This window comes from Aquarana catesbeiana, linkage group LG02, assembly GCF_042186555.1.
Source record: "Aquarana catesbeiana isolate 2022-GZ linkage group LG02, ASM4218655v1, whole genome shotgun sequence".
In the NCBI taxonomy this organism is placed as follows: domain Eukaryota; kingdom Metazoa; phylum Chordata; class Amphibia; order Anura; family Ranidae; genus Aquarana; species Aquarana catesbeiana.
This window is the reverse complement of record NC_133325.1, coordinates 257,595,759-257,607,790: the sequence shown is the minus strand read 5'-3', so window position 1 is coordinate 257,607,790 and position 12,032 is coordinate 257,595,759.

The following is a 12,032-nucleotide window of genomic DNA, read 5'->3' as shown; positions in this document are numbered from 1 at the left end:
CCCTCACCCCGGAACAGAGGGTTTTTAATTACCGGCTGGCCAGAGCCCGAAGAGTGGTGGAGAACACATTTGGAATCCTGGCCAGCCGGTTCCGCCTATTTATGACACCCATCCATATGGCGGAGTATAAACTGAACCATATAATACTTGCGTGCTGTGTTCTCCATAACTTTTTAAGGAAACATTCGGCCAACTATGCTGGCTCAGTTGGGCCTGAGGCCGGAATCATACATCAAACCACACTGACGGCGCTTGAAAGCGGCCGTCCTGGCTTGCCCTCCCTGAGTGCCCGTGATGTCCGGTTACGATACCAGGAGTTCTTTGCGGGTAGGGGGGCCATCAATATGCCAGACAATCTGTGAAGCCTTTTTATAATAAAAAAAAAAAAAAATCTTTGTGGACATTTACTGCTTGTGTTTGTTTTAGCTGAGCCTGACAGAAATGTTTGGAGTGCAGAAAATGTCGTGATTGTGTAACCTTATTATACAAAGCACTGTTGGCTGTTATTTACTAAATGCAAAAACACATTTCACTACAAGTGCACTTGCAACTGCACTGAAACTGCACTTGTAGTGCAAAGTGGATTTGCCCTTAGGAAATAACCCCCATTTTCTCATAAAACAACAATTACATCACCCCAAAAGTGTTGTAGCGTTGAGACAATAATCCACACATTCTTGATTAACAATCTTTTTAATACCTGCACAATCACATGTGCATTTACCAAAGGTTTTTCACACAAACCAACATGTTTGTTGTATACCAATTTTTGTGGTGGCATTATCCAAAATCAAAATGTCCATTTTATAGAAAACAGGCCTGTGTAAAACCAACAAGAAAGACACAAATCTTGATCTTACAAAGTTCACATTTGGTAGAACTTGAAGGCAATATCAGACATGAGTATTTAGGAACTGTGTTTGATATTGCGTTCAGATGGGGGGAAATCACCCCAGGAAAAGCCAAATTTGGAAGATGCACACAAATTTCCCAATGTCAACATGTGCTACCTGCCATCACGGGGGATCAAGGGATGTGTTTTGGGGGAGCAAGCCCTTCCTCACCGCTACTTTATTATTGAGGAAGGAGTTGCACCCCCAAAACGCGTCCATTGATCTCCCGTGATGGCAGATAGCACATGTTGACACACTGTGTGCATCCTCCAAATTTGGCTTTGGGAAAAATCACAAAAACATTTAGCACATTGTAGCACACAAAAGAAGAAAGTGATTTGGAGGGGTTTTAAATTCGCCCTAAAACATAAATGATGTTTTTATATTTTGGAATAACATCATTGATGTTTTGCTTGATGATTTCCAATTGTAAATTACACCCCATGATCTCCCCGATCAGGATCTGGGCACTTTCGGATGTGAAAGGATCTTGATCCACAACCTCACGATCACCTAAAAAGAGAGGAACCCCAAAATAAATTTGGTTTCCAAAAAATGCCGCCATCCATCTCTTATCTGAGCCTGTGGTTGAAGACACTCACCTGTTGTGGTGACTAGTTCCACCACGTCTTCTTCCTCCTGCTCAGCTTGTGTTGGGGGGATTTCCCCTTCTTCCAGAGGGGGGGGGCTCTGGTCTCCTCAGATGAGGGGTGTCCTCCGAGTCTTTTCTCCCCTATGTCAAACAAAATGGTATAATTAGCACACAGATATTTAATGTCAGAACTATAAATAGGAAACATTGCTTGGAAGTGGGGTACAATTGTCAATTTTAGCAGAGTTCCAAGTTGTAATTTTTTTAATGCCCTTTGTCAACCTGCAATACTTTACCTGTTTAGTGTGAGCTTCACAGATGGAGACCCCCCTATAGTATACACTGGAGCACCTGTGTGGCCCCCCTAATAAAAATGGCGTTTTTGTGTCCCACACTAGTGCTCCAGTGTCCAGATGTGAAAACAGCTGCTCAGTGTCCTCTCCTTACATAGAATCTAGTTTGCATTTCATTCTAGTAACAAAGCCATCTACACAACCCAATTCTTTGAAGACAAGTATAGGGCGTCAAAATGGTGGCCAAATGCATATGGGCTAAACAATGGTATTTTATATTTGGAACGAAAAATGTTTGACCCGAACGAATAATGTGCCCATGAACATGAAAGTTGCCATTTTAAACTGTACAACAGTTCCTAAAAGCACATGGAGCAGCACAAACGTAATAAACACAAAAAGAATAGGAACACAGCACAACTACTTACTTTTTTGCAGCACTCTCCGGATCTTTCTGTACTGCTCATGTTCTCGTAATTTCAGGTCTGACCACCGCTTCCTGAGCTGATCTTTCGATCGGCGTACCCCGAATTTCCGGTGCAGACTCCTGACCACTTTCGCCATGATCTTGGCCTTTCGGAAATTGGGGTTGGGGTAAGGCCCATACTTTCCATCATAGTCGGACTTCTTCAGGATGTCCACCATTTCCAACATCTCCCCAAAGGACATATTTGAGTCCTTAAATCTCCTTCTGGATCGGGACGTTTCAGGCTCTGGCCTTTCCTCCTCCTCCTCATTGCTACAATTAGCACGCACCTGCTGTCTATCCGCCATGTGCTCTTCCCCCACTGCGCCGAACGAAAAGGGACGGGGAATAGACTAGAAAGAGCGTCAGGGGCAGGTGGAGTTATACGCATGCGCAGTGTGTATAAAGCGTAACACACGTGCGTCTTACGTACGATCTGTGAGCGGAGGAAGGAGCATCGGAGACGCTGATCGTGATAACGAAGGTAAGATCTAAACTTGGGCCTATACTGCTTCGAAATGGAAGCCTATATTGTAACAAGATTAGGGGAGTTTGGCCTTACATTAGGGTTTGTCTTGTGTTGTGTCTTGCAGAGAAAATGGATGGGTTCAACGACCACAATTTCCTGCCCCTGTTCATAGACAAGTACAGGGAGCTGCCCTGTCTGTGGCAGGTGAGACACCCCCACTATAATCACAAACAGAAGAGGCAGGCAGCGCTGGAGAAACTGCTGGAGTTGGTGAAGCCGGTGGTCCCCACAGCAACCATCCCTTATTTAAAAGCTAAAATTGGTGGCCTGAGGAGCACATATCTTAGGGAGTGCAAGAAGGTCACGGATTCCAAGAGATCAGGAGCTGCAGCAGACGACGTTTATGTCCCCAGGCTGTGGTACTACGAGAGACTGCGATTTCTGTCAGACCACACTGAAGTCAGGGAATCCCTCTCCACTCTTCCTTCCACTCTTCCTTCCACCCCAGCTGAGGCTTCCGATGTCCAACCTGGGCCTTCCAGCCAGGAAGAAGTGGAGGAGCCCAGCTGGAGCCAGGTATAGCATTCTTCTACAGATTTCTGGTCAATAAATAAATGATGTCTACTAGATTTTATTATTGATCACTAATTGCTGATTGAAAAAAGTGTTTTACATATCAATAGACAGTAGTGGGCACCCAAAATTGGGACAAGAATGAAAAATGCTGGGCTCAGAATGATAGTCTGTTATATTTGTTAACATTCAATTTGCAGCAGTCAGGAGGTGAAAATTGTGTGTGATTGATGAAGGAAAAACTAAAACTATGTCCCTTTTTCATACACAGGAAGACCTCAGCCAGGAGGAGGTTGTGGAATGTGGCAGTCGGGAGGAGGCGGGGATTAGTGGCAGCCAGGAGGAGGCGGGGCTAAGTGGCAGCCAAGAGAAGCCTGGGACCAGTTGCAGCCTGACTGAGTCTCAGGTCCCTCCCCTCCACTTGCCACATAAACGAGCCAGGAAGGCGACTCCGAGTCCCGTGCAGGATTCAGCGTTCAGGCTGATCCAGGAGGCTTCTGCGTCCCTCAGAGCCTTACCCATTCCTGAAGAGGCCTTTGCCTGCATGGCTGCCACCGAATTGCAGGGCATGCAGGAGGGCCAACGCAGGCTCTCTGAGGACCTTATTTATAAAGTCCTACGTAAGGGGGTGAGTGGGGAACTAACACCCAAGACGGATGTCATTGAGATGGACGATCCTCCTCCTCCTCCTCCTCCTGCTGCCACAACTCCACCACCAGAGCCACCACATGGAAGGAGGCGTGGAAAGAAGACCAAAGAGTGATGGCCCTGGGTTCAGTCTGGTCTGACAGAAGATGCAGTCTCTCGTATGACCACAGCCTGGGGACATAAATGTCATCTGCTGCTTTCCGGATCTCTGGGACTTCTGGACCACACTGCCCTCCCTTAGATATGCACTCCTCAGGCCACCAATTTTGCTTTTAAATAATTGATGTCTGCCCTGGGGGTACAAGGCTTCACCCACTTCTGCAGTTTCTCCAGTGTTGCCTCCCTCTTTGTTTATAGCTGTGAGCCCTTAATACATTTTTTGGGGAAATTCTACTCTCCTGTGTGTGTTTTCATCCAAAAAGGACAGTTTGTTGGTGACGATTCAGGTACATTTCTAACATAAAATGTAAAATTAACAAGAGACAACAACACCAAACAATCTCCTACAGATTAAATAGAACAACATATCAATGGTGTTGTGGGAACTTGTCACAAAAAACACACACAAACTTTTTCGGGAGTACAAATCAAAATCGCAAAAAAAAAAAAAAATAGAAACACAAAAAAAGAATCTACATTAAAGCCAAAAAATATATAAAAAATATACAAAAATATGTTGTCAGATGTGAGAAATCAAAATATATTGAGGGAATCCCGATAAATAGTAACGAAAGAAGTTTGTGAGAAGTGTGTGTGAATATGAGCAGCAAAACTACTTAATTCTTGTCACATTATAAAGAAGAAGAGAGTGTGCTGTATTAAACCATTTTGAACATTGCAGCGTGACGAAAGTGCTGTATCCATTGCGAACGCTAAGTTTACCAGAATGAGCTGTCCCGTCTCGGAATTTCTTCTGAGCATGCGTGGCACTTTGTGCGTTGGAACTGGCCACACACGGTCGGAATTGACGCGATCGGATTTTGTTGTCGGAAAATTTTATCTCCAGCTGTCCAACTTTGTGTGTCGGAAAATCCGATGGAAAATGTCCGATGGAGCCCACACACAGTCGGAATTTCCGACAACACGATCCGATCGGACATTTTCCATCGGAAAATCAGACCGTGTGTACGGGGCATTAGTCCTCACAGTTACTCTTGGTGGGAGCTGGAACGGGCCCTGCTGTGAAATATTAGATCAAGAATTGTAATTACATGCACCTATTGAACAGGGGCAAAAAAATGTGGTCTTTGGTGGTGGTGGTGCTGGTGCCACAACACTGTAAGTCCTCACAGTTACTCTTGGTGGGCGCAGAAATGGGCCCTGCTGTGAAATATTAGATCAAGAATTGTAATTACATGTCCCTGTTAATCAGGGGCAGAAAAATTGTGCCTTAGGCACTGGTGCCACAACACTGCAACCCCTCACAGATACTCTAGTTGGAGTGCAGGAATGAGCCCACCTGCAAAATATTGCATCAAAAATTGTAATTACACGCCCCTGTTAAACAGGGGCTGAAAAATTGGGCCTTAGGCACTGGTGCTGGTGCCACAACACTGAAACACCTCAAAGATACCCTAGTTGAAGCGCAGGAATGAGCCCTCCTTGCAAAATATTGCATCAAAAATTGTAATTACACGCCCCTGTTAAACAGGGGCTGAAAAATTGGTCCTTAGCCACTGGTGGCAGTGCCCAGAACCAAAAATATTCTTACAAGCTATCACCATGATCATTGAGGAGGAAGAGGATAGTCACTCAGCATAACAGTATAGTCACTCAGCATCAGCATAGACAGTCTTCAAGGGATCTGATTTAAAAATAAAATATTCGGTTACATCAGCATCAGGTGCTTGGTAAGTGGTGGTGATCCAAGACTGATTAATTTTTATAAAGGTCAGTCGATCGACCAAGTCGGTGGACAGGTGCACCCTGTGATCGGTTACAAAGCCTCCAGCAGCACTGAATGTGCGTTCCAAAAGAATGCTGGATGCAGGACAGGCCAGTAGCTCAATTGCATACTGTGCAAGCTCTGGCCAGTGATCCATCCTCAAGACCCAGTAACCCAGAGGATTTTTGCTGGGAAAGGTGTCCAAGTCAGATCTTGCCCCTAGGTATTCCTGCACCATGTAAACCAGATGCTGGCAAAGGTTGCTGGAACCGATCATACCTTGGGGCTGCGGACTAAAAAATTGTCTGAACACATCGATCAGACGGCCACCTACTCCACAGCCCCTTCTTTGACTGACTGACGCCACATTGTCCAGGAACAGGAGTTTGTAATCTCCCAGTCTCTGGGAACACGTTGCACAGACCTTTCTGCAAGGCCTCCCGAAGATGTTTCATCCTCTGCTACCTCTGCGAAGGCGACTTAAGGTCCGCAACCTTACCCTTGTAACGTGGATCAAGGAGGGTTGCCAGCCAGTATTGATCCCTCTCCTTGATACCACGAATACAAGGATCCTTCCGCAGGCTTTGTAGGATCAAGGAGGCCATGCATCGTAGGTTTGCTGAGGCATTCGGTCCGGAGTCCTCTGGGTCACTTAGGACGACATGATCAGCAGCCACCTTCTCCCAGCCACGTACAAGTCCATGGGTTTCTCGGGACTGTAAATGATCCCTTAAAGACTGCTGCTGATGCTGAGTGCCAGGCTCCACCTCCATGCTGGCACAATCCTCCTCTTCCTCCTCCTCCTCCTCCTCCTCGTCCTCTTCCTGTGTGATTGGTGGGCATGCAGGAACACTGTCTGGATAAAGGGGGCCTTGAGAGCTAGGGAAGTCCCCATCTTCCTGCCTCTGTTCTGCCTCAAGTGCCCTGTCCATTATTCCAAGCTAGCATTCAACCGCTGGGCATGTAGATGGCTGGTAGCGAACTTCTTTTGTCGGTGCAGCAGCTGGGGCAGGGAAATTTGCCAGGTACAATCTGACGTCGGTGTACCGATAGCAGATTGCCCCCAAGTACTTGGCTGTGACACACCTAATTCTACACCTTCATTCCTCCCAGTGCAGGTCTCAGAGAGGATTGAAGGTATAGTGGGTTTGGAGATCCTGGTGAGGAGCAAGGAGAGGTCCTCTTTGTTCTTTGGTGTGGGTCTTTTAGGTACACTTGCCAATGAACTACATGGCAGGTCAACATATGTCTGGTCAAGCATGTGGTGCCCAAGCGGGAGATGTTTTGGCCATGCGAGATACGCTAGAGACATATGTTGCAAATAGCAGCGGTGGGATCTGATGCACTCGTCTCAAAAAAGGCCCACACCAAAGAACTTTTGGAATAACGCACAGCAGTGCCCTGCACATGCAGAGCTCTGCGGTGTGATGCAGTCAGTGTGCTGCCCTTAAGCTGGCCCCTGGAGGGTATCCTGCCTCATTGGTTATATGCCTCCTCCTCCTCTCTCCTATCAGGCACCCACGTGGAGTCAGTGACCTCATCATCCCCTCCCTCCTCATCACTGGAGCAAAGCTGGCAGCATGCTGCAGCTGGGGGAACATGACTGCCAGATTGCTGTCCTTCTTGGGCACCCCCCTCTCTGGGCTCACGTTACTGCCTTCCTCTAGCAGGGTACCATCATCAGAGCCTTCAAAACGCTGGGCATCCTCCTGGAGCATGTACCCAACACTGTGGTCAAACAGTTTGGGGGACTCCTCAGGAGGACATGGTGGGGCTAGGGAAAAAGGTGATTGATGCCATTGTGCCGAGGGAAGAGGCCGCGTTGGCAGCTGCTTTGCCAGACAAAGTACCCTGAGCCTGGGTGAGAGAGGATGAGGAGGATGAGGACGGCTTGGTCATCCACTCTACCAAGTCTTCCGCATGTTGTGGCTCAACACGGCCAGCTGCCGAAAAAAAAGGACAAGCGTGTCCCACGGCCACGTGCTGATGAGGATGCACCATCTCCACGACCAGCACTGTTGCCTCTAGACACAGAGCCTGCTTGCCCTCTTTTATTGGCTTGTGACTGTCTGCCTCTCCTTGTTGGCCTTCCAGACATACTAATGGCCTGCGGTGAGATGTAGCTGCAGAAAGCTGGGATGTATATATATACTGATACTGCAGCTAGCAGAATCAACCGCCTGCCTGTAGTATTATTAGTATGAAAACACCAGCAATTGTCTTCAGGTAGCATTAGGTGCACACTGTGCAGAGGACGCAGTCCTCTAACTGTAAATACTCTAACTGCCAGCCTGTGGTATTAATAGGAGCAGAACAACAGCAATTTTCTTCAGGTAGCTTTAGGTGCACACTGTGCAGAGGACGCAGCACACTAACTGTAAATACTGTAGCTGCCTGTCTGTGGTATTAATAGGATCAGAAGAACACCACCGACTTTCTTCAGGTAGCTTTAGGTGCACACTGTGCAGAGGACACAGTACACTAACTGTAAATACTGTAGCTGCCTGCCTGTGGTATTAATATAGGATCAGAAGAAAACCACCAATTTTATTCAGGTAGCTTTAGGTGCACACTGTGCAGAAGGCGCACTACACTAACTTGTAAATACTGTAGCTGCCTGCCTGTGATATTAATATAGGATCAGAAAAACACCACCAATTTTATCCAGGTAGCTTTAGGTGCACACTGTGCTGAGGACACAGTACACTAACTGTAAATACTGTAGCTGCCTGCCTGTGGTATTAATAGAAGCAGAACAACAGCAATTGTCTTCAGTTAGCTTTAGGTGCACACTGTGCAGAGGACGCACTACACTAAATTGTAAATACTGTAGCTGCCTGCCTGTGGTATTAATATAGGATCAGAAGAACACCACTCATTTTCTTCAGGTAGCTTTAGGTGCACACTGTGCAGAGGACGCACTACACTAACTTGTAAATACTGTAGCTATCTGCCTGTGGTATTAATATAGGATCAGAAGAACACCACCAATTTAATTCAAGTAGCTTTAGGTGCACACAGTACAGAGGACACAGCACACTAACTGTAAATACTGTAGCTGCCTGCCTGTGGTATTAATATAGGATCAGAACACCACCAATTTCATTCAGGTAGCTTTAGGTGCACACTGTGCAGAGGACACAGTACTCTAACTGTAAATACTGTAGCTGCCTTCCTGTGGTATTAATATAGGATCAGAAGAACACCACAAATTTAATTCAGGTAGCTTTAGGTGCACACAGTACAGAGGACACAGTACACTAACTGTAAATACTATAGCTGCCTGCCTGTGATATTAATAGGAGCAAAACAACAGCAATTGTCTCCAGGTAGCTTTAGGTGCACACTGTGCAGAGGACGCACTACACTAACTGTAAATACTATAACTGCCTGCCTGTGGTATTAATAGGATCAGAAGAACACCACTAATTTTCTTCAGGTAGCTTTAGGTGCACACTGTGCAGAGGACACAGTACACTAACTGTAAATACTGTAGCTGCCTGCCTGTGGTATTAATGCAGGTGCACACTGTGCAGAGGACTCACTAAACTAATTTGTAAATACTGCAGTCACCTGCGGTACTGTACTAACAGGATCAGAAGAACACCACCAATTTTCTTCAGGTAGCTTTAGGTGCACACTGTGCAGAGGACGCACTACACTAAATTGTAAATACTGCAGCTGCCTGTGACACTAATAGGATCAGAAGAACACCACCAATTTTCTTCAGGTAGCTTTAGGTGCACATTGTGCAGAGGACGCACTACACTAACTTGTAAATACTGCAGCTGCCTGCGGTACTGTACTAATAGGATCAGAAGAACACCACCAATTTTCTTCAGGTAGCTTTAGGTGCACACTGCGCAGAGGACGTACTACATTAACTTGTAAATACTACAGCTGCTAGCGGTACTCATAGGATCAGAAGAACACCACCAATTTTATTCAGGTAGCTTTAGGTAAACACTGTGCAGAGGACACAGTACACTAACTGTAAATACTGTAGCTGCCTGCCTGTGGTATTAATAAGAGCAGAATAACAGCAATTTTCTTCAGGTAGTTTTAGGTGCACACTGTGCAGAGGATGCAGTACACTAACTGTAAATACTGTAGATGCCTGCCTGTGGTATTAATAGGAGCAGAACAACAGCAATTGTCTTCAGGTAGCTTTAGGTGCACACTGTGCAGAGGACATAGTACACTAACTGTAAATACTGTAGCTGCCTGCTTGTGGTATTAATATAGGATCAGAAGAACACCACCAATTTAATTTAGGTAGCTTTAGGTGCACACTGTGCAGAGGACACAGTACACTAATTGTAAATACTGTAGCTTCCTGCCTGTGGTATTAATGCAGGTGCACACTGTGCAGAGGACGCACTACACTAATTTGTAAATACTGCAGCTACCTGCGGTACTGTACTAATAGGATCAGAATAACGCCACTAATTTTCTTCAGGTAGCTTTAGGTGCGCACTGTGCAGAGGACGCACTACACTAACTTGTAAATACTGCAGCTGCCTGCAATACTAATAGGATCAGAAGAACACCATCAATTTTCTTCAGGTAGCTTTAGGTGCACACTGTGCAGAGGACGCACTACACTAACTTGTAAATACTGCAGCTGCCTGCAATACTAATAGGATCAGAAGAACACCATCAATTTTCTTCAGGTAGCTTTAGGTGCACACTGTGCAGAGGACGCACTACACTAACTTGTAAATATTGCAGCTGCCTGCGGTACTGTACTAATAGGATCAGAAGAACACCACCAATTTTCTTTAGGTAGCTTTAGGTGCACACTGTGCATAGGACACACTACACTAACTTGTAAATACTGCAGCTGCCTGCGGTACTAATAGGATCAGAATAATACCAGCAATTTTCTTCAGGTAGCTGTAAATACTGTAAAAACACCTGCCTGCCTGTCAGTAGGAAGAGAATAACAGGAACGGATATAGCGAAACTGAATACAGTGTGTATATATATATATATATATATATATATATATATATATATGTATATATATGTATATGTAGCACTAACTCACGGTGGAGCTGCTTATTTAACACTGGAGTACGTTACCCACGTAGGGTAAGGAAACTCGCAGAAGAAACTCAAATATTCTCTGAAAGGGTCCTCTTGGCGAAAGGTCTTGGTATAATTCAAATACTATTTGAAATGCTCTCCCCTTGTGGGACACACTCCTTGCTCGTCTGGATAGGCCTCTCTCACCGGTCTAGCAGCCAGTACGCAGCATGAATCAAAGTCTCTGCCACAGACTTGTTTGGGAATAAAATCCGTACGATCCTCTGCCACAGGATGTATAGACTTGCGGTAGTTTAAGTCAGTCACAGTGCTTGAACCTTTAAGCCAAGCCGGCAACACTATGCTGTATAGTAACTTTTGGATACGTCCTTCAACCAAGTCACCAGGCCCCTCTATAGACCAGTATGTGGCGTGATCTCTCCAAGATGGGTCCTCCCTGTGATCTCCTCGGTTGTCCATCTTCGTCACACAGGACCGACAGCTCAGGACCATTCCTCGGCCGCGGTGGCAGGCTCCAGACAAGCCTCTGGACCCGCCCCTGTGCCGCAGTATCGAGGGCCTCCCGGAAGGAGGACCACGAGGTAGCTCCTTAATGCATACCTGTCGGCCAGGAGGGCCAGCAGGTGGCTGTAAAACTAATCCCAAAATATGGCGTCTGTCCCATAAATACCCTCGCCCAGAATGCAACTTGGAGGACCACCTCCACCGAGCGTGCCTCCGGGACAGAGGAGCATCCATATGCTTCAACACATTGCCTTCCCAACCCTGACCAGTGGTAACAGGGACACCCACCGGTCAGCACGGAAACACCCGCAACGTCAGCCAAGCTGGAACAGAGGCGAACTTTTAACCTTCCTAACACACAATTTACTAAATTTACTTAACATGCGGTAGATTGCAAATCTACCAGCGCTACATATATATATATATATATATATACACACACACACAACACCTAGGATGTACATATACACAATACACTGTAAGTGCAGCTAACTGACTCGCCTGCCTACTCTATCTAACTTAAATCAAATGACACTGTCTCTCTGTCTATCTAGCTCTCTCTCAACGCTGGAACACACTAAACAGAGCCGCTGTGCAGGTGGCCTTATATAGTGTGGGGCATATACTAAACCGCCTGAGCCATAATTGTCCAAATCCACC